Source organism: Geotrypetes seraphini, chromosome 5 (assembly GCF_902459505.1).
Source record: "Geotrypetes seraphini chromosome 5, aGeoSer1.1, whole genome shotgun sequence".
Classification (NCBI taxonomy): domain Eukaryota; kingdom Metazoa; phylum Chordata; class Amphibia; order Gymnophiona; family Dermophiidae; genus Geotrypetes; species Geotrypetes seraphini.
In genome coordinates, this window is record NC_047088.1 from 40945143 (window position 1) to 40965330 (window position 20188).

General features: G+C 42.0%; 1 long non-coding RNA gene across 2 annotated transcripts in view; it reads right to left on the reverse strand.

Annotated features, from left to right (window-relative positions):
- Nucleotides 1–20188, reverse strand: part of LOC117361639 — a 57382-nt gene that overhangs the window by 21899 nt on the left and 15295 nt on the right. For both annotated transcript variants that reach the window (XR_004539706.1, XR_004539707.1), the window contains exon 3: nt 6362–6544. This is a non-coding gene — a long non-coding RNA (uncharacterized LOC117361639). The remainder of the gene's footprint in view (nt 1–6361; nt 6545–20188) is intronic.

The window sequence follows — 20188 nt, forward strand, 5'->3', positions numbered from 1 at the left end:
AACCGGCAAACTACTAAGACTGAAATTTTTTAAAACCCCATCGCCGCCCCGTCCCCGCGAGCTCAGTCCCGCTAACCATCTGATTCCATCCGCACAAGCCTCAAATAGATATGATTTTATATTGAACATATTTTATTAAAGTATAAAAAGAAACAATATTCTGTACAATTGTCATTTTATAAATACAAATAATACAGGGCAAGAATCAACAAAACCCCTGTCTCCCCTCCCCTTCACATATATTCCCTCTACTATCAAGAAAACTGAAAAAGCCAAATTATTACAGAATGCTACACAGAAATATCATGCTAACAGAATACCGCAGTCACACATGACAGGAATAGTGTTAGGGGTGTGCAACTAGGGCAACTGCCTCCTGGTCAGAGAGAGCCCTAAGCCAGCTGGAAGCTAAAGAAGCACTGTCTGGGCTTTGCACTCCCCAGTTATGTCTAACATCAGCTCTAGCAGGATACATATTTCAAAGCTGATATATTCTAATCACAAGATAGAAATAAAATTATTTTTTTCTACCTTTTATCATCTCTGGTTTCTGCTTTCATCATCTTTTCACTCTCTTCCACCCAGCATCTGCCCCTTCCATCCACTGTCTGCCTTCTCTCCCTTCCATATGGTATCTGCCTTCTTTCTATACCCCTCTCCCCTTTCCATCCAGCCTGTGCCCCCCTCTCCTTTTTACATGATTCATTCTGCTCTCTTCATTTTTATCTCTCCTACACCAGATCTAGCATCTTTGTCCCTCTCTCCTTATTTCTCATCTGACCCCCTTCCCAGCATCAATCCCTCTCTACTTTCTCATTCCTCTGTCTCTCCCCTTTCCCTCTTCTGATCTCTCCATTCCATCCTGACTCCTTCCCCTTCTCTAATCTCCCTGTTGTTTTATAGACAGATGGTATTCTTCCATGACTGACCTTTTAGTCAGATCCAATTGAGTGCCAGTGTATTGTGTATTTCATCATGGAAACATAGAGTATGACGGCAGAAAAGGGCCGACAGCCCAACAAGTCTGACAACTCAAGAACCCTCCCTCCATCATTTAAGCATTCCTCTGGAGCGACCCCACCTGTCTGCCCCATCGTCTTTGAAGTCGAGCATGGTTCTGGCCTCGACTACCTGACTTGGAAGACCATTCCATCCATCAATTACCCATTCGTGAAGAAATACTTCCTGGTGTCCCCATGAAATCTTCCCCCCCCCCCTGAGTTTTAGCGGATGCCCTCTTGTCGCCATGGGACCCGTAAGACAAAATATTTCTTCCTCCATATCAATACGGCCCATGACGTATTTGAATGTTTCTATCATGTCCCCCCTTTCCCTGCGCTCTTCGAGAGAATATAAGCGCAGCTTGCGCAAACGTTCTTCATGTGGGAGATTCTTTAATCCTGAGACCATCCTAGTGGCCATTCGCTGAATCGACTCCATTCTCTTCACATCCTTTTGATAATGCGGCCTCCAAAACTGAACACAGTACTCCAGGTGAGGTCTCACCATTGATCTGTACAACGGCAGTAGCTTTTTAAGATGTTCATATATATATTTATAGACTCCTGAGGCAGGCCTGAGGGCCGAAACATGTACATGTTGAGTCATCCAGTCGTGAGTCATTGAGTCGTTGAATGTGTCATTTTGATGTTTGAACAATAAAGACCTTCATATCATCAGATGGATTGGAGGACATTTTTTCCATTGCACATCTCTCTTATTTGGACAATTCCACTCTGGTCTTTACATATTTGGTTTTGTGGTGTTGTTTTCCCCTGTTTTTTTCTTCACTAATTATTATCTGAATGTGGATCTAGCTGAATGGATGCCTAAATTGGATCGTGCACAACTCAGAAGTGGGCATGGCCATGGCAGAGGCAGGAGTAGATTAGGGGCATTCACAAGAGTTGGGTGCAGTATTATAGATTAATTGAGATCCATGTCCAGCTTGCACACTATGATTTATACCAGATTTCAGCAGGTGCAGAAATCCGTACTGTTATTCAATTAAAGGCCCTTTATTGAATAGCACTGAGCATGGATTTTTCCTGGCACTTAATTTTTTGCTCCATTTTTAGAATCTGGCTCCTACTGTCAACCCATCCTGAAATCTAACTACTTAGTAGTAGATTTAAAACAAACTGGAGAAAATATTTCTTCACACAATGTGTAATTAAACTCTGGAATTCATTGCCGGAGAATGTGGTAAAATCAGTTAGCTTAGCGGAGTTTTAAAAAAGGTTTGGATAATTTCCTAATAGAGAAGTCCATAGGCCATTGTTGAAATGGCTTGGGGAAATCCACTGCTTATTCCTAGGATAAGTAGCATAGAATCTGTTTTGTTACTTGGGATCTAGCTAGGAACTTGGGACCTGGGTTGGCCACTGTTTGAAACAGGATACTGGGCTTAGTTGATGGACCTTCGGTCTGTCCCAGTAAGGCAATCCTTATGTTTTTAACACCGCAAAGCTGAAACTACTTTTAATATTATAATGCACTTTACTGACCAGGGGTAGACCTAAATTTCCTGCAGATAAATATTGTTTCTCTTACAAACACTCAAATATACTATTTATTATATTATAACAGCTATCTGTTCAGTGCGGTACCTTAATTCAAATACATTGCTAAGGAAGACTAGAAACATCATATTAAATGTAATAACAGTGTTTCTTGTCCTCATCTTTCAGATGTTAAGATAAAATTCTTACTGGACCCCAAAGGGCGTTTTCTCAATTCCAACATGCTCTAGAGAGTGGAGATGAAAAGCTGAATTACAATCAAGGCTGCTTTTTTCTTTAGTGCAAAAGTCCATCAAAATGCAAAGCTTGCTGTGATAGGTGTATTTATGTTATCTGAAGAGAATTTTCCCGAAGAAATTACAATGACTTCCTATAGCGTTTCAGCTCTGGTGCAGGAAAATGGGTTCAGCAAAGTGCTATTTCTCTTCCCGAGCACAGTAGTGGTTGCCAGATTAGGCCACTTGAATACATAGAAATAAGGCAATAGAAAGTTGTGGGTGTTGCCTTCTATTGGACTACATTTGTCATGGGTTCCAGTTGCTATAGTCCCTTCATCAGTTTCATGGTTTTGTTTCTATCCTGATGACATAATAATAATGGCATCACTCACGCTTTGTATGTGTTCCATTTACACTCATAAATACTGCCAAGGAACTGACAGGTTTTTCTAAAATTTCAAATATAACTAGATCCAATTCAAGGAAACTCACATTTTTGACATTTTGCTGTGGTTTCTTCAAAGTCCAGGCTACCCAAGAAGTAAGCTCACAATAGCATATGATTTCTATGCAGATATGGCTTGGAACTTTTTTATGGAAATATGCTTGTATTATCGCTGCCATGGCAAAATACAGAATGCACAGCCACTTAAACCACACCTAGAGCAGGTCCATTAATTTAGGCACATTATGTAGCAAGGGAGGCCTAAGCATTAGTGGCGTGGTAAGAGCAGGCAGGGGGTTGGGGGGGGGACAGATTGCCCTGGACATCATCCTTGCGGGGGGGTCGCTGGCATTTCTCCGTCCATCATTTTACCTTTTTAAATGTTTACCAGCACGAACAGCATGTTCCACTTGCTGCTCATGCCAGCCTTGGCTTCCTTCTGACGTCACTTCCTGATCACGGGACCAGGATGTGAGATCAGAAGGGAGTTGAGGACAACACGAGCAGCAGGTGGGGAGATGCTGCTCACGCCGGCAAACGTTTCACGAGGTACGTGGTTCCTATTGGTAATATTCAATTGGCCTTCAAGAACCAAAATTTACAAACTCAGCCCTAGTAAGTTTTCAAAGGAACCAATCTAGGAAGTCAGTTTAGAAAGTTGCATATGAAAATGACCATAAACACATAAGTGGTGATTTCAAAAAAGCCATTTCTTTACTGCACATTAAAGCAGGGTTTCTGTCTGGAAATACCTTTGAAAAATGCCCTCACGCTATACAGGCTTCTGAGACTGGATGGTTTTACAGTCAAATTTTATCAAGCCCTTAAGAGAATGTTGACTCCCAACAATGTCAAGATTTCCTCTCCTATTGAAAAGCTGAGACTGGGATTACAGGAAATAGCCACTGCTTATTCAAAATTATCCCCTCCTTTACTAATGCGTAGCATGGGTTTTAGCACGGGCAGCAGCGGTAACTTTTCCGGCACTCATAGCATTCTTTAATCATTGGAGCAGTTACCGCAGCTGCCAGAGTTAAAATCCGCGTTACGCATTAGTAAAAGAGGGGTTATGTGCTGATCCCCGTAATTAACATGGACTAAAAAAGTTATGCTAAGATATTAGAATAAAGATTACACAAAATCACAAAAGGATTAATCCATATAACAAAATATTTATTATGGTTTATTTTATTGAATATACCGCCCTTCCTTATACAATAACAGAGCGGTTCACATAATTTAAAAAACATACAATAAAATTAACTGGATCTCAAATTCTTTAAAAAAAAAAGAAAATCAAAATTTAAAAATTGCAGCCCCCAATGCTAGTAAATATGAACCATATCAAAGCCATCCAACTGAATAGAAAAAGCCTCTTCAGAAAGATAAGGCTTTAATAAAGTTCTAAATCTTAAATATATAAGTTCAGGTTGTACATTGGTTTGGTTTGGATAATCTTTGTGCAAATGAATACATCTGCCTCCTAATTCTGTAAACTTGGGTGTAGAATTTCATCCTTAGCATGCAATGTTACATGTGTAGGTTATAGAATAGCGTCAGTTAGCAGTGGCATAGTAAAGGGGGGTGGGAGGTGGCCCATCCCAGGTGTCATCTTGATGGGGGCACCGGCACAGCTTCATCCACCTATGCCACACTCATGCCCTCCCGTCCCCACCACCTCATTAAATCTCTGCCAGCACGAGGAAATTTTCCAACCTGCTGCTCGTGCCGGCCTGGCTCCCCTCTGAAATCACTTTCAGGTCACGGGGCCAGGAAGTGATGTCAGAGGGAAAGCCAACGCCGGCGCAAGCGGCAGGCCAGAAAAGCTGCTCGTACTGGTGAATATTTAAAGAGGTACGGGGGAAGGGAGGGCACGAGTGTGGTATGGGGGGGAAAGGAGTTTGGGTGGAGAAGAGGGCACGGGGAAGGTACCACCTCCCGGGTGCCTCCTACTCTCACTTTGCCACTGCCAGTTAGTGTAACTTAATTGCTAAATTAAATGCAAATTGATATTAATTGATGCTACTTGGCACTAATTTGCAGTTATATGTAAACCTGCCCTTAGTCAGCATTCTACAAATTGAGTATACAAAATCCATAGCATGCAATTGCATGGGGGTGTGGGCATTGGAGGGCCTGGGGCAGGTCAGGGGCATGCCTAGTACTTAGGTGCATGTTATAGAATACTATCAGTTGCACCTAACTGACTGCAGTAAGACAAGAGTATTTACACCAGCCATTGATTTAGCTAAATGCTCACCCCTAAAGTTACCGTTCCACTTCCAAAATAGATTTTTCTTATATCCAATATTCACTTAGAGAATCTTCAACCATCGATATTATTAAACTCTAAGGGGTCCTTTTACTAAGGCGCGCTAGCTGATCTAGTGCGTGCTAAATGCTAAGGCGCCCAAAGAGCATAAAGGGCACCTTAGCATTTAGCGTGCGCTAAATTGGTTAGCACGCCTTAGTAAAAGGATCCCTAAGTGCGAACCAGTAATAACACTTTTCTTCTGAGCCTCGGCGCCACCATTTCACCACTTCAATAAACTTTCATGGCAGTGAGCTTTCTGCGACAGATCGTCATTGGCTCGATCTTTAATTTATTATTTTTCTTCAATTTTTGTGCTCAGTACTCAAGCTCTCATACTGTTTCCTTCATAAATGTATTTTCAAAAATAAATATATAAATACTTTTTATTTTATTCTAAATTCATTTCAATGAATAACTTATCTTAAAGAGTTTCTTCTTCCTCTGTGCTTTAAATTCGGCCCGGGAGGGTTGAACCCAATATGTATGCATTACATTACTGGTTCGCACTAAGGTCTCCTTTTATTAAGCCACGCTAGTGGGGTTAACGCACGTGACTTTTCATCACGCGCTAACCCCCGCGCTGGCCTAAAAACTACCGCCTGCTCAACAGGAGGCGGTAGCTCACGGTATTACGCACATTAAACCGCTAGCGCGCCTTTGTAAAAGGAGCCCTAAGTGTGGACTTACTAGTATTCTATAACAAAAATTATGCTTAACACACATCATCCTAGTACCTAACTGTGGGCAACGTGTAGAGAATTCTCCCCATGCTGTCTGAGGTCACTAGTGAATAATATTCTTTCATATGTCTTTACTGTAGGTCAGATGTGAAGGACATACATCGGTCTAGTGTTCAAGATACCTTTAATATGCAAAAGGAGGACATCAACGGGAACGCCACTAGCTTGGAACATGAGGGCGTTACTGGCCAGACTTTATGGTAGATATCCTGCAAACACAACGAGATGGTTGGATAGGTTGGAGTGAGCTTGGACGGCAACTTCAGGATTTGGAACCTAAGACAGTACCAGGTGGACTTTACAGTCTATGGCACAGAAATAGCAAAGAAAAGAGACAAGTTAATTTACAGTAATCATGCTTTTTGTTGAGTTTTTTTACTTTTATTGTAATGTAAAAATAAAAAAAAAGAACAAATAGTAATACAACACTAGGCATACGAATGTCGTATCATACAATGCACACAAACTCATAAACAACAGCAAAAAAATCCCAACCATCCCCTCCCTCATCCTTTTTCTCATAGGGGCTTTAATCATGTATTTTTAATGAGTATAACTAATGGGCAGACTGGATGGACCATTCAGGTCTTTATCTGACCTCATTTAGTCTGTTACTATGTACATATTCCCCTCCATATTCGTGGGTCCTGAACTCGTGACATCAGTTATTTGCGGTTTTCATCTGGGTGACCCACCCCCACCTCCTGGACCTCTCCACGTAATTCTTTTTTTTAAACCTGGTGGTCTAGCAGTGAAACAGGGCAAACCTTGATAGTCAACTCTTCATAGCTAACTTGTAGGTGTGACAGGTTATAAAGTCATCTCTTGTGAGCTAATGCCTTTTGTATGAGCTGAAAAGCAACCCGTGTCCTCGACTTGATGATAAATTTTTATTTTATTTATTCCGTTTTCTATACTATTCTCCCAGGGGAGCTCAGAATGGTTTATATGAATTTATTCAGGTACTCCAGCATTTTTCCCTGTCTATCCCGGTAGGCTCACAATCTGTCTAATGTACCTGGGGCAATGGGGGGATTAAAGGGCAAATTCTATAAGAAGCGGCCAAAAGTTAGGCGCCTAATTAGGCACTGTTCAGCGCGATTCAAGTAAAATTGGGTGCTGTTTAATGAATCACGCTGAGCGGAACTTATTTTGGAGGCGCCCAAGAAATGGGCCAGCTCTAGGCACAACTAAAAGGTAGGCGCCCATGCGAGCGCTTAAGCACGCTTAAGAGCAGTGATTTTGTAAGAAGGCGCCTAACACGTAGCCACGCCCACGCCTACCGTGCATAGCGCCTATTTTATTGAAGGCCGCATAAATTTTTAGAGGCGCCTTGTTACAGAATCGCGCTTTCTTGATCGGCGCCTAGGTTTCAATCGGCGCTGATTAAAAAGCTTCATTGAGCTTGTTCTTCAATTTCGATAGGCGCCTCTCTAGTTGGGCGCCTCCGAAATAGGTGCCTAACTTTAGGCGCTGGTTACAGAATTTGGGCCTAAGTGACTTGCCCAGGGTCACAAGCAGCAGCGTGGGTTTGAACCCACAGCCTCAGGGTGCTGAGGTTGTAGCTTTAACCACTGCGCCACATGGTTTGAACATTATGAATACAAACATTACAAAAGCACCAGGATACCTTTATCTTAAGCATTGCTTTTCTACAACTTTTATCTGCTTCCCTATTCATATTAAAAAAAAACAACAAAAAACTTGTTACTTTAGCAACTGCAACACTGCATATCATAGATGCTATCTGCGAGGTACTGAAATGCCTTACTACAGAAACACATACAGCGAGCAGAATGGCAAGTCAACAGCATACCTCCTAAAATATATTATTCTAATATCAATTCTATAATCTCATACTAGAAATGCAAGTGCTTTAATTTTACATATTAATTTATGTGAATCATAATTTATTGAGAGTTAAGTTTATGTGCCTAAAAGAGAATTTTTACATCAAATGTTTCACAGCCCAAATACATGTTTCCAGTGATACACCAGGGTTGAAGGCTTGGTGATTGCTGCTACTTCTCACAAGTTTCAAATTTGTGCTAATCAACCCCTTTATATGTACATGTGTATGATTTGAAAATGTTTTAATTCAATCTTTTCAGACACTAGAAAATCTACGGAGAAATACTGTATAAATATCAAAAGGAAATGTAACCAGATTTGGTGGAAATACTGCTGGTTTGCACGTGTAACAATTGGAATTGGATTGTCTGGGGTAACCCCGTGGCTCAGCAGGAATGCTGGGTATTGCTGGATAGAAGGTCTGAGTTTCGTTGCCAGGCCTAAGTCCTACCACTTGACTTGAGGTTGCTGCAACAGAACTCTCAGTCACTGATGGAAACGGCGTCTCAGTCACTGCGCAATGGAGGTATCTATTGGCCAGAAATAAGGTACATGCATACCAGCTTCCGAGGGAAGCCACAGCCAGCAATTGCTGAGCTAGGAAGGGAATTCTGAAAACTAAAGGAAGATCCCCTGGTATTTCTAGCAAAGGTTCATGGTACTAGAGACCGCTAGAGACCCAAAGAAGCAGGACACTAGCAGTTCAAAAAGAAGTAGGCTTACATGGAGTAAAGCAAAATCCCAATCTGTAAATCATAAATAGATTCAAATCCTCCTATTAAGAAATGGAGAAAAAAAACCTCAGGGACTTACTATATACAAAAAGGAGGTAGATTTTTGCTGTAGTGACTGAGTACCCCCTTTTTGTATAGTTCACTAAGGTCTTTTGACCATTTCTTTATAGGAGGACGTAAATCTATTTATGAATTGGGTTTTTTGGTGTGCTATTGATTTTTTTTCCCTTCTGCACCCTGTAGTAGGTTTTATTTCACACAAGTTTTTCTGAAGAGCAAAGTAACACAGAAGGCCAGTTATCACAGTTTTGAACTTTGGCAGCAGTGGGGCAGGAAGGAATCATGGTCTTTTTGGCCCCGTTCTCCTTCAGCTCCTCTTTCAATCGTGGAATCAATAGTGGGACTAGCTGGGAAAGGGAGGAAGCTTGATGTGAGTTAGGACATGTATCTGTGCAGAAACAGAGCAGAAAGGATTGTGGCATATTGGAAGTAATTTTAGAAATAACTATTTGCAGATAAAGGACCTTTTATGCATGAAAAAAGGGCTTTTATAAAATCATATGTGATAAGAACAAGGAACATACTTTTCTGTGACTCATGTGTAGGCATGTTCTATGGTAGTTTGGGTGAACTATATGTGGAATGACAATTTACATGGGTATTATTGTACTGGTTACAAAAGATAAATAGTGAAACAAGCAAAGAATGGAACCAAGTCCTGGGCTAGCAGGAGTAAAAAAATCAATGTTTATTAGTGTGTATAAAAATACAATACAATATCATAAAAGTCATATTGTAAAACTCTGGCCGATGCCAACCTAAAAATAGTGCTGTTTATAAAATCAACAGACCCTACACGGTCCGTGTTTCGGGAATAAGGTTGCCTTCCTCAGGGGTCCTTAGCACAGTGGGCTGGAAGTTAAGCAACAAATAGCATCGTGGAAAGCACTGTTATATAAATCTTCTGACTGCACGATATTGGCCTTTTCATTTGGCCAATATCGTGCAGTCAGAGGATTTATATAACAGTTCTTATAGTATCTAACATGGAGCCTAGAATAGTTTCAGTACTATGGTTCGTTTGAAATCCAGATTATCCAGACTATTTAAGATGTTAAACTTGTCAAGATACAAATTTAATTGATTATTAACAATATCTTCCATAAGTTTTTCCAGGAAAGGTATAGATGCCACTGGTTTATAGTTAGAGACTTGATCTTGTGTACCCATGGAAGGGCAAAATCAAAAGAAATGTCTAAGTCCAATTTGGACGTAGAGCTCTTGTCACCCAAAGTCAGCAGTGGTAAAATGTCCATTCTCGAAAACTACATCCCCAATTTTTTTTTTTTTAAATAAAAAATCATCTATCTGTACGTCCAGGCGGTTGATCGTCCAGACTGCCACTGCATCAATCTTTATACCACATTCTCGACCACAAATTCATCTAAGTCTGAAACATCCAGAACAAGACCATTTGGACATGGGAAGGGCCAGCATTTTGATGGACTGGCCACCCAGACTAGAGAGTTGCGCGGGGACAGAAATCCCACCCGTCCCCCGCCAACCAGAAGTCTTTCCGATGTCAGCGCTGACGTCGGAGAGAGGGAGGGCTTTGTTAAGCCCTCCCTCTGACGTCAGCGTTGACATCGTGGAAGACTTCCGTTTGGCTGTGTGCTGCGGCAGGGCAGGTAGGGAAAAGAAGACGAGCCTCGCGGCTCGAGTGCATCAGAACCCCGCGACCCTAGCAGGCGTCCCAACGGGATCCCCGCAACCCTAGGGGGACGTCCCCATGGGATCCCTGCAACCCTAGGGGGCATCCCCACGGGATCCCCGTGACCCGAAGGGGGAACCCGCGGGATCCCCATTCCTGTGCAGCTCTCTAACCCAGACATGGCAAGAGAGCAGTGGGACATCTTACAGGGCACTGCTATGAAATTCATAAAAAGGGTGCCACATAAACATCTCACTAGAACTCCCTTATAAATTATGGTGAGCCCCCCAAATCCCACTATACCCACCTATCTACAACTTCAATAGCCCTTATGGCTACAGGTGGCACCTTTATAGCAGTACAGTAGGGTTTTGGGGGGTTCACATTTTCCACCATGAATGTAGTGGTTAGAGTGGGTTATGAGCCTGGATCCTCCTCTCTATGGTTCATTAGCCCACCTCCCAGAGTACTTAAGACACCTCTGTGCAGCTCTACTAGGCTTTCCTATGCCAGGTGCTGATGTTCCGGAGGCAGGTATGTATGTTTTTATTCTGAAATTTGTGAGGGTGCAACAGGGTCAGTGAACACGGTGGGAGTATGTGGGGGTCTTTGCTTTGTCCCTGCAGTGGTTATCTGGTCATTTTTTATACCTTTTGGGCACTTATATGTGTCTTTACATCATCTAACACAACGTATAAGTTACTTCTAGGCTGTCTCGTCAAACATTCGATTATCACTGCAGGACAACTAAGTCTAGTTCGGCCCGCACACATCCTGCCCTAACCACTCCTCCAAAAACAACCCTTTCAGCTCTGGGCGCAAAGCAGGATTCAGAGGCCTAAAAAGTCCCTGGATGCGTCTAAAAAGCCATTTTGATTATGGCACTTGAATGACCTGTTTTAGATTGTCCAAGTGCCAACTTGGGAAGGTTTCTAGATGCATTTCAGTTTTGATTAAGAGCCCCTTAGTTTCTTGTACAATTAGTGTTAAAATTATGTCTTTTGTAAAAACCATAGTGGGGAAAAGACCCTTTGATAGCATTACATTTATACAGTTAAAAACCATAGATTTAAATAATAATGGAGCTTCCTTCAAAATATAAGTAGGACAAATTTCAAGATAGCAATATGATTTAACATACTTATTATATACTTTAGTAAATTCCTCCCAATTTACTTTTTCAAAATTATGCCAATATAAATCAATCCAGACATTATTAGGATACTTTATCATAGATATTCCACAATCCTCAGGAACCGCTAAAAACGTAGATTTAATCCCTGTACTTTATCTTTTTCTTTCCATCAAGCAACTCGTTGATTAATTTAAATAATCTACTTTACAAGTTTATTAACCGTTTAGATCTATTGAAAGCTGGAGCTGTATATCAAATTTTAATAAAATATAAAACATATATCACTCATATCTGTTCCAACAAATTCAAAATAATAACCCTTTCTTACTTCTAACAATTTCCTTTTATACACAGATATCATTTTTCCCCATTCTATCTTAAACTCTTCCTTTTTACACTTCTTCCATTTTTTTTCTAAGTTAATTTCCTTCAATTACGTTTTAAATTTAACAGTTCTTCTGTAAACCACTTTACACTATTAATTTCATTTCCAATTTTTTTCTTCTTTGACAAGGAGGTTGAATATCTAAAATGTTTGTTACCATTATATTTTATGTTCGAAAAAATTAATTGGGTTATTTATCTTATCAAGGCAGCTTCCATGTCATGTGTGAATGGCACTGCTTCCAGATGGAGCTACACCATTTTACATAATTACGTTAAGTACAATAGTATTATATTTGACACATGGAAAACCTTGAAATTTATTAACACCTTAACAGATATTCCAATAGAAAAATCTACTTATCGATCCTTATGGTTATACTCCAAGATTCAAATTGGCAAGTCTAAAATCGCCTGGAAACATTGGATGCAGGCAGGCGTACGTACATTGGATGATGTTACATCAAATGGGAAATTGCTTGAGTTTTCACAACTGAAACAATCTTGGTATCTCAGTCTCAAATTTATAAATGGTTGCAGTTGAAGCAAGCCATTCAGAAGGGGTTCCCTGATTGGCGAAATCTAAAAAATTATTATAGTGTGCAGGGTCTATGCTTCCAGACAGATTTTTTTTAGGACATCAGGCCGCCCAGTGGTATAAATTAATATCTGAATCCTTGAATAAAAAACCAAAAAATAGTCTTAGAGACTTTTGCAGCATCGAGATAAAGAAGTATATTTCTGCATTTCTCGATGGCCACGAATTTGGATTTGGAGGATGAGATGTACAGCGTCAGCATCTATGAGACAAACCTGGTTTTTCTTATTACATAGATCTTTTTGAACCTCTGTTAGGTTACACAAGTTAGATAGTTCAAAATCTAATAGATACTGGCACTGTCATATTGATATAGGGATGCTGGATCATCTGTTATTCTATTGTCGCTTGATACCCAACTTTTGGAAGTCAATATGGGGGCATATTAATTTGATTATGGAGACAGTGATTCCATTATCTTATGAAACAGTAATCTGCAGGACACTATTATCCCTTAAGCCACCAATAGATTGACATAAAACCAGATTGTTAGGAGTCATGTCTGGGATAGCCATACAAATGATCATTTCAAATTGGAAGAACTTTGATCGTTTGAACTTTAGTTTAGTTTCTGGTGGCACTCACTATGCCTTTGTTATAGGATGGAAAAAACGATTGCTGATCAAAGGGGAAATTTTAAGTTATTTCAATTAGTATGGAGTCCGTTGACTAACTTTATCAATAATAACTGAACTATTATAACTTACACATCCAAGGGGTGGGTTCGTATTACTACTTTAAATAAGAGTGGGTTATTGGAAGGATAATTGCATTTATATTATTGATTAAGTAACAGGGTGGGGGAAAAGATTACTTTCGAATATTTGTAAGTTCAAAGTGCTTTTCTTGATTTGTTATACATTCAGGTTCATATGTATTGCACTGTTACTACTTGAAAGTCAATAAAGATTTATAATGAAGAAGGTTTTTCCCTTGCTGGAGGAAGCACAGCTTTGCAATAAGTGACAATACCAACTTCTATCATGCTTAATTTAACCGCAGTTGAGTTTCCCAAAGAGGTATTATCCCAAGATGAGGAGACTGTGAGCTAGGTTTCAATTCCTGATATTTGGAAGGCAATTAAAAGAACTGAGGTAATGCTTCAGAGTCCAGTGGAGCAACTGTGTGATTTTTCCCAGTCTGTGGTTAAAAAAATTGAAGATATGGAAAGAGATATCAATGCCTTGTCTATAGCTGTTAAGAAGGTGAAATCTCAAGTTGGGGCATTACAGCAAGCAAGTACATCTGCGATTAAAGACAAGTTTTGTCTTTATAGGAAGCTTGAGTTAATGTAAAATATGATATGATCATATCATATGAATTATCAAGAAAGGAATAGAAAACAAAGATGAAAATGTTATAATGCCCTTGTATTGCTCTATGGTACGGCCACAACTTGAATACTGTGTGAAGTTCTGGTTGCCATATCTCAAAAAAGATGTAGTGGAATTAGAAAAGGTTCAAAGAAGGGCAACAAAAATGATAAAAGGGATGGGACAACTTCCATATGAGGAAAGGCTAAAGTGGCTAGAGATGTTAGTTAGTTAGTTTTCTTTTGTTGATTTTGGAGATCGTTTTTGTGATCTGGCCATTGGGAAGGGTGGATGAACTAAACTGGATTGGAGAAGGCCAGCACAGGTATGTGTGGGGCTGCCTGCGCGTGCTCAGATGGAGCTCCCAGGGGCCTCACCTGGGCTCTGGGAGAGCAATTCCGGGTTAGGGGCGTTGGATGGCATCGCCAAGGAGTGGCTGACTTTGCTTGTCCATGGAGAAGTTCTTCTTCACCCAGAGAATGGTGGAAAACTAGAACGCTCTTCCGGAGGCTGTTATAGGGGAAAACACCCTCCAGGGATTCAAGACAAAGTTAGACAAGTTCCTGCTGAACCAGAACATACGCAGATAAGGCTAGACTCAGTTAGGGCACTGGTCTTTGACCTAAGGGCTGCCACTGGAGTGGATTACTGGGCACGATGGACCACTGGTCTGACCCAGCTGCGACAATTCTTATGTTCTTAAGAGATGGCTCAGGGGTGATATGATAGAGGTCTATAAATAGTGAGTGGTGTGGAAATATTAGATGTGAATCACATGTTCATTCTTTCCCAAAATACTAGGACTAGGGGACAAGCGATGAAGCTACTAAGTAGTAGATTTAAAACAAACCGGAGAAAATATTTCTTCACACAACGTGTAATTAAACTCTGGAATTCGTTGCCAGAAAAGGTGGTGAGATCAATCAAAAAAGGTTTGGATAATTTCCTAAAAGAGAAGTCCATCAGCTTGGGGAAATCCACTGCTTAATCCTAAGATAAGTAGCATAGAATCTGTTTTGCTAGTTGGTATCTAGCTAGATGTTTGAGACCTGGGTTGGCCACTGTTGGAAACAGGATACTGGGCTTGATGGACCTTCGGCAATTCTTATGTTCTACTATGCTTCCTCAGACCTGGCATTCCCACATTGTACTTGCCTTAAAGCCTTTAACAGTTCTCTACATTGCAGGAGAATAGCTACTAGCCCCTACCATCCATTTTCATTTGATGTGCACTGGTGTCTAATTCAAGGGTTAGCTTCTGTGCAAAACCCTTTTCCGAATTGTACACCCAGAAAACTGTGTGCAGACACCATGCGCTTCTGTCTGTGCCAGCTTTCTGCATTGCCCCCTGAGTAACTGGAGAAAGCTCTCAGCCTTAATAATAAAATTTTATTTAAGCCCTGTTCAGCTAGCCTAGTTTTTAATTGTGTGAATGTCTCTTTACGGTGTTTCTGATTCAGCTCCTATTCAAATCTTTCTTCTAAGAACCAGTATGTGTAGTATGTATATGTATGTACTGTATATGTACACAAATACATAAACCCTTCAACTGGGAAAAAAAAATATTAAGGAAATCAAAGGAAGATAAAAGTATAAGAAACATTGTTTTCTGCCTTCCGGCCCCATGAAGTATTCAGCTATTTCTCATAAAGAAAGCAGTTAAATAGTCCTGAAATTGGTTTCCTCTACACAAAACCATGAAGATATGTATATATAATTTACCTTTCTAAGTTGCCATGTGGCAAAAGACCTCTTGCTGTGCAGCAGGCTTCTCTTGCTACTTAGAGAGAATTATGTGATTAAATAGAGACCTGAAAAGTTTTGAACAAGGGCTGAAGAAGAAAAGGTTTCCTCTTAAAGCCTTAATGAAGTGGGCTCATTCCTCCTCCAACATCAACTTAGCCCTGTGTAGTTTGTTTTCACTCTAGTTAATCACTGACCAAAGCTGTAGTGCGGACCACCAGTTTCCAATAAACCATAAAAGGCAGATCAGAAGCCATTGTTCTTTTCTGTAGGGCTTAGCAGACAACAGCTGAATAAACCTGTTCAAAGTCAGAACAGTCAAGCAGGAAGAGAGGCTCAACAATCAGCTTTGGTGAATCCTGGGAAGTAAATGAATTCATTATGACATAACTGATACTACATGCATATAGCAACATTCTGAATATTATTCAGTAGCCTTATTAAAGGAAAAAAAAAACCCCTGTAAGGCTATATTATTATACATACACATTTTCCCTTTATGTTTGTATGTACATTCCTGGCAAAGGTTTTTGTAAAATGTAGTCCAAGAAATGGTTCATTGAAATGCATAAGGCAAGGAATAAGAAATCACATGACTGCAAAGTCAGAGGTTATACGATTATTTAGGTGTAAAGATAAAGAGTATAATAGCAAAGCGTTCTTCATTGGTCTCTTTCTTAGGTTGTTTTTTTTTTTGTCTTCATTAATCAACTGTGTTTTCTTGTCAATGTGTTCAATTATGAAAATCTTTTGGATCTTAAGAATTTCTACAAGGGTACAATTTTACACAAAGCTGTCATTGCCTACAAAAAGTCCAGATATACGGTATGCTTGTACAATAACGAGATTTCTTCTGCAACCAATGCCTGTTCTTATGACTAAACTGACTACACACCATTCACTGTATTCGACTGCAGACAGGATACTGCCATTTTTTTTAGCTTGTGTCGACCCCAATGAATGCAGTGACACCCACAGGCCAATAGAAGACCTGCCCAGTAGCCAAAATAAGCCACACGCCCTTAAGGGCTCCATCATATTTCTGCTTTAGCACTTTCCTTAAGAGCTGTATACTCTTCAAAATCCATACAATACAATAAAGCACCAATCGCTGCCTAAAAAAAAAAAAAAAATAACAATATGTGTGCTTTTACAGCTGAGAGCCAGAAGTTTGGATAAGGTGTATCAAATATCTATTTTTTTTTTCTCTTTGATTTTCCAAAATATCTTTGAAGATGGAGGGATCAGCAGAGGAACATAGAACCATTGCCATTAATTTCACCTCCCAGTATGTGACACAGCCAGAAAATCCACTCGACTTATGTATCATAGACATTTTGGGTCAGATTTTGTATGTGATGCGTAGGTTAGGTGCCACTGGGTGCCTGGAAAAATGGCAGCACCCGTTAAGTTCCACCAATAAACATACACTAAGTAAAAGATATCCACTTATCTGGATTCACTGGAAGGTTGGGTACTTCATCGAGTTCCGATATGGAAGTTTAGTTTATATTTTTATAACATTGTTCAGCACTTTCAAGCACCAGTCACTTTATCACAGCTATGGTAGAAGAAGTACCCATTCTTCCAGTGAATCCAGATAAGTGGATATCTTTTACTTAGTGTATGTTTATTGGTTGGGTCAGGGACTGTGAATTTCTTATGTTCTTAATTTTTATAGCATAACACAAATCTTTATTTATATAGCGTGAAAGCCTGTCGGTTTGAGGCAGTGTACAGGAAAAAGGCTGAAGAGAGGCAGCGAACTACAACATTCAAGAGAATATTAAAAATAATATAGTTCACATAGAGGGAGATTTAGCAGGGTTTTATAAGGGGGGTGAACTTCTTTATCTTCAGACATAGGCGTTAGAACAGGGGAGGTCAAGGCCTCCCCAAAAATTCTCGGTCACTGTAGTTTTGGCCCTCCTGCCCACCCTTCTCCCAGTGTTTGCTTAAATCTTCAGGCAGCCACCACGCAGCATCAAACAGCAGGCCTGCCCCGGAACCCTTCATTCTATTTCCAGAGACAAGCCTGCTCGTGGATGTTGCACAGCAGCTGCTGAAGATTTAAAACTAAAGTGCCGGGAGGAGGTGGGTGGGGGACTCGGGAGCTGTTTAGAGATCATGGGCCCCCCCAAACAAAGCAGCGTTCCGCTGCCTTTGTCTCCAGAGATTCTTAGAATATACTATAGAGAGGTCTTATTGTGCACAGTACTGTGAAACATTTCTAATTCTTATTGTATTTGTCATCTAGCAAAATTATGGAAGCAGAAGAAGGCAGAGTAAAAGTTATTTCCTTAACTGGTTTTGATTTGACTGTTGTTGTTTTTTAGAACAAGATGAGATACCGCCGAGAGTCACTCTTTTGGTCTCATTTTATTGTGAATTAACTAAGGGGGCCGTTTACTAAAGTGCAGTGGCGTACCAAGGGAGGGGCGGTCCGCCCCGGGTGCCAGCCCTGAGGGGATGCTCCCGGCCTTGCCGTTCAGTCCCCCCCCACCCCCGAAGGACCGCTCGCCCCACTGACCTTCCTGCACCACCTGTGAAGCAGCCCGCAGCGTCAGCGATCCCTGAACTGCTTGGGCGCTGCTTCCTGCGCCGCGGTCCCGCCCCTCCTCTGACGTCAGAGGAGGGGCGGGACCGCGGCGCAGGAAGCAGCGCCTAAGCAGCGCAGGGATCGCGTCGCGATCCTGCTGCGGCTGCTTCATAGGTGGTGCAGGAAGGTCAGTGGGGTGAACGGTCCTTCGGGGCGGGTGGGGGGGCACTGAACGGCAAGGCCGGGAGCATAGGTAGTGCTGCTTCATAGGTGGTGCGGGGATGCCAGGGGGGCGAGCGGTCCTTCGAGATGGGGCGGGCGGGCAGGCAGGCAGGCTTTTAAGGGGGAGGGGGGGTGACAGGCAGGCAGGCAGGCCTTCAAGGGGCGACAGGCCTTCATGGGGGGGGACAGGCAGGCCTTCAAGGGGGAGGCAGGCCTTCAAGGGGGGGGACAGGCCTTCGAGGGGGTGTGCAGACCTTCAAGGGGGAGGGACAGGCCTTCAAGGGGGGCAGGCAGGCCTTCAAGGGGGGGGCAGGCAGCCTTCAAGGGGGGGGACAGGTCTACAAGGGGGTGGGACAGGCCTACAAGGGGGTGGGACAGGCCTTCAAGGGGGGGACAGGCCTTCGGGGGGGGGGTGCAGGCCTTCAGGGGGGGTGCAGGCCTTCGGTGGGTGCAGACCTTCAAGGGGGTGCAGGCCTTCAAGGGGGGGACAGGCCTTCAAGGGGGGGAAAGGCCTACAAGGGGGTGGAACAGGCCTTCAAGGGGGGTGCAGGCCTTCAGGGGGGGTGCAGGCCTTCGGGGGGGTGCAGACCTTCAAGGGGGTGCAGGCCTTCAAGGGGGGGGACAGGACTTCAGGGGGGGGACAGGCAGGCAGGCCTACAAGGGGGGACAGGCCTATAAGGGGGAGACAGGCAGGCAGGCCTTCAAGGGGGGGGACAGGCCTACAAGGGGGTGGGACAGGCCTTCAAGGGGGGTGCAGGCCTTTACGGGGGGACAGGCCTTTGGCGGAACCCTGGTTTAGAAGTACACGGAGGGAAGGGGGTGTTCAAAGAGACGTGCATATGCCAAACTTTGGGGGGGAGGAAGAAATAATGGGTCTGAAAATAGAGGAGAGGGAGAGAGATGATGGACCATGGGATTTAGGGAGGGAAGGAACAGAAAGGGAGGAAAATTGGACACAAGGGATGGTGTGGAGGAGTGATAGAGATACTGGATAGGAGGGTAATTGGGAAAAGAAAGGGAGAGATGGTGGACTCTGGGGTGGTGGGGAAGGAAGGAGAGATGCCGGATGAAAGGGTAGTTAAGAAAAGGTGGATCTGTGGAGGAAGATGAAAAAAAGGAAAGATACCAGATTTCCTGGGGAGGGAAGGGAAATGGAAAGGAAGGACAGAGTTGGCAGATGGATGGTTAGCATGCAGAAAGAAGAAAGAAGGAGACCCTGGCAAGCAAGTTATCAGAAGAAAACCAGAGCCTTGGACCAACAAGATTTGAAATATAACCAGGCAACAAAAGGTAGAAAAATTAATTTTATTTTCTGTTTTGTGATTATAATATGTCAGATTTGAAATGTGTATCCTGCCAGAGCTGGTGTTGGACTGCAAACGTGAGCTAGGATTTAACAGAGAGAGGAAAAGTCCTTTTTGTTTCTTTATTTTATTTACACCATAGCGCCAGTGTGGTTAGGAGAAGCCAAAGGGCTTGAAAAAGCTATAAAACCCACCAGGAGTTTTGAAAAAAATCATCCAACTGGGCAGGAAAAACGAATTGAAAAATCAATTCAATAGGCTGAATCGAATCAAAATTTTTTTTCCTGAATCTGGCAGCATTAGTTTGCGCTACTGTCTTAGAGTTTAGGACCTGGGATTGGGTAGAGATTGCATCCTCAGTACTTTATAATGCAAGTGAAACGAGGATTTGGTCAGACTTTTGAAGGGTCTGCAG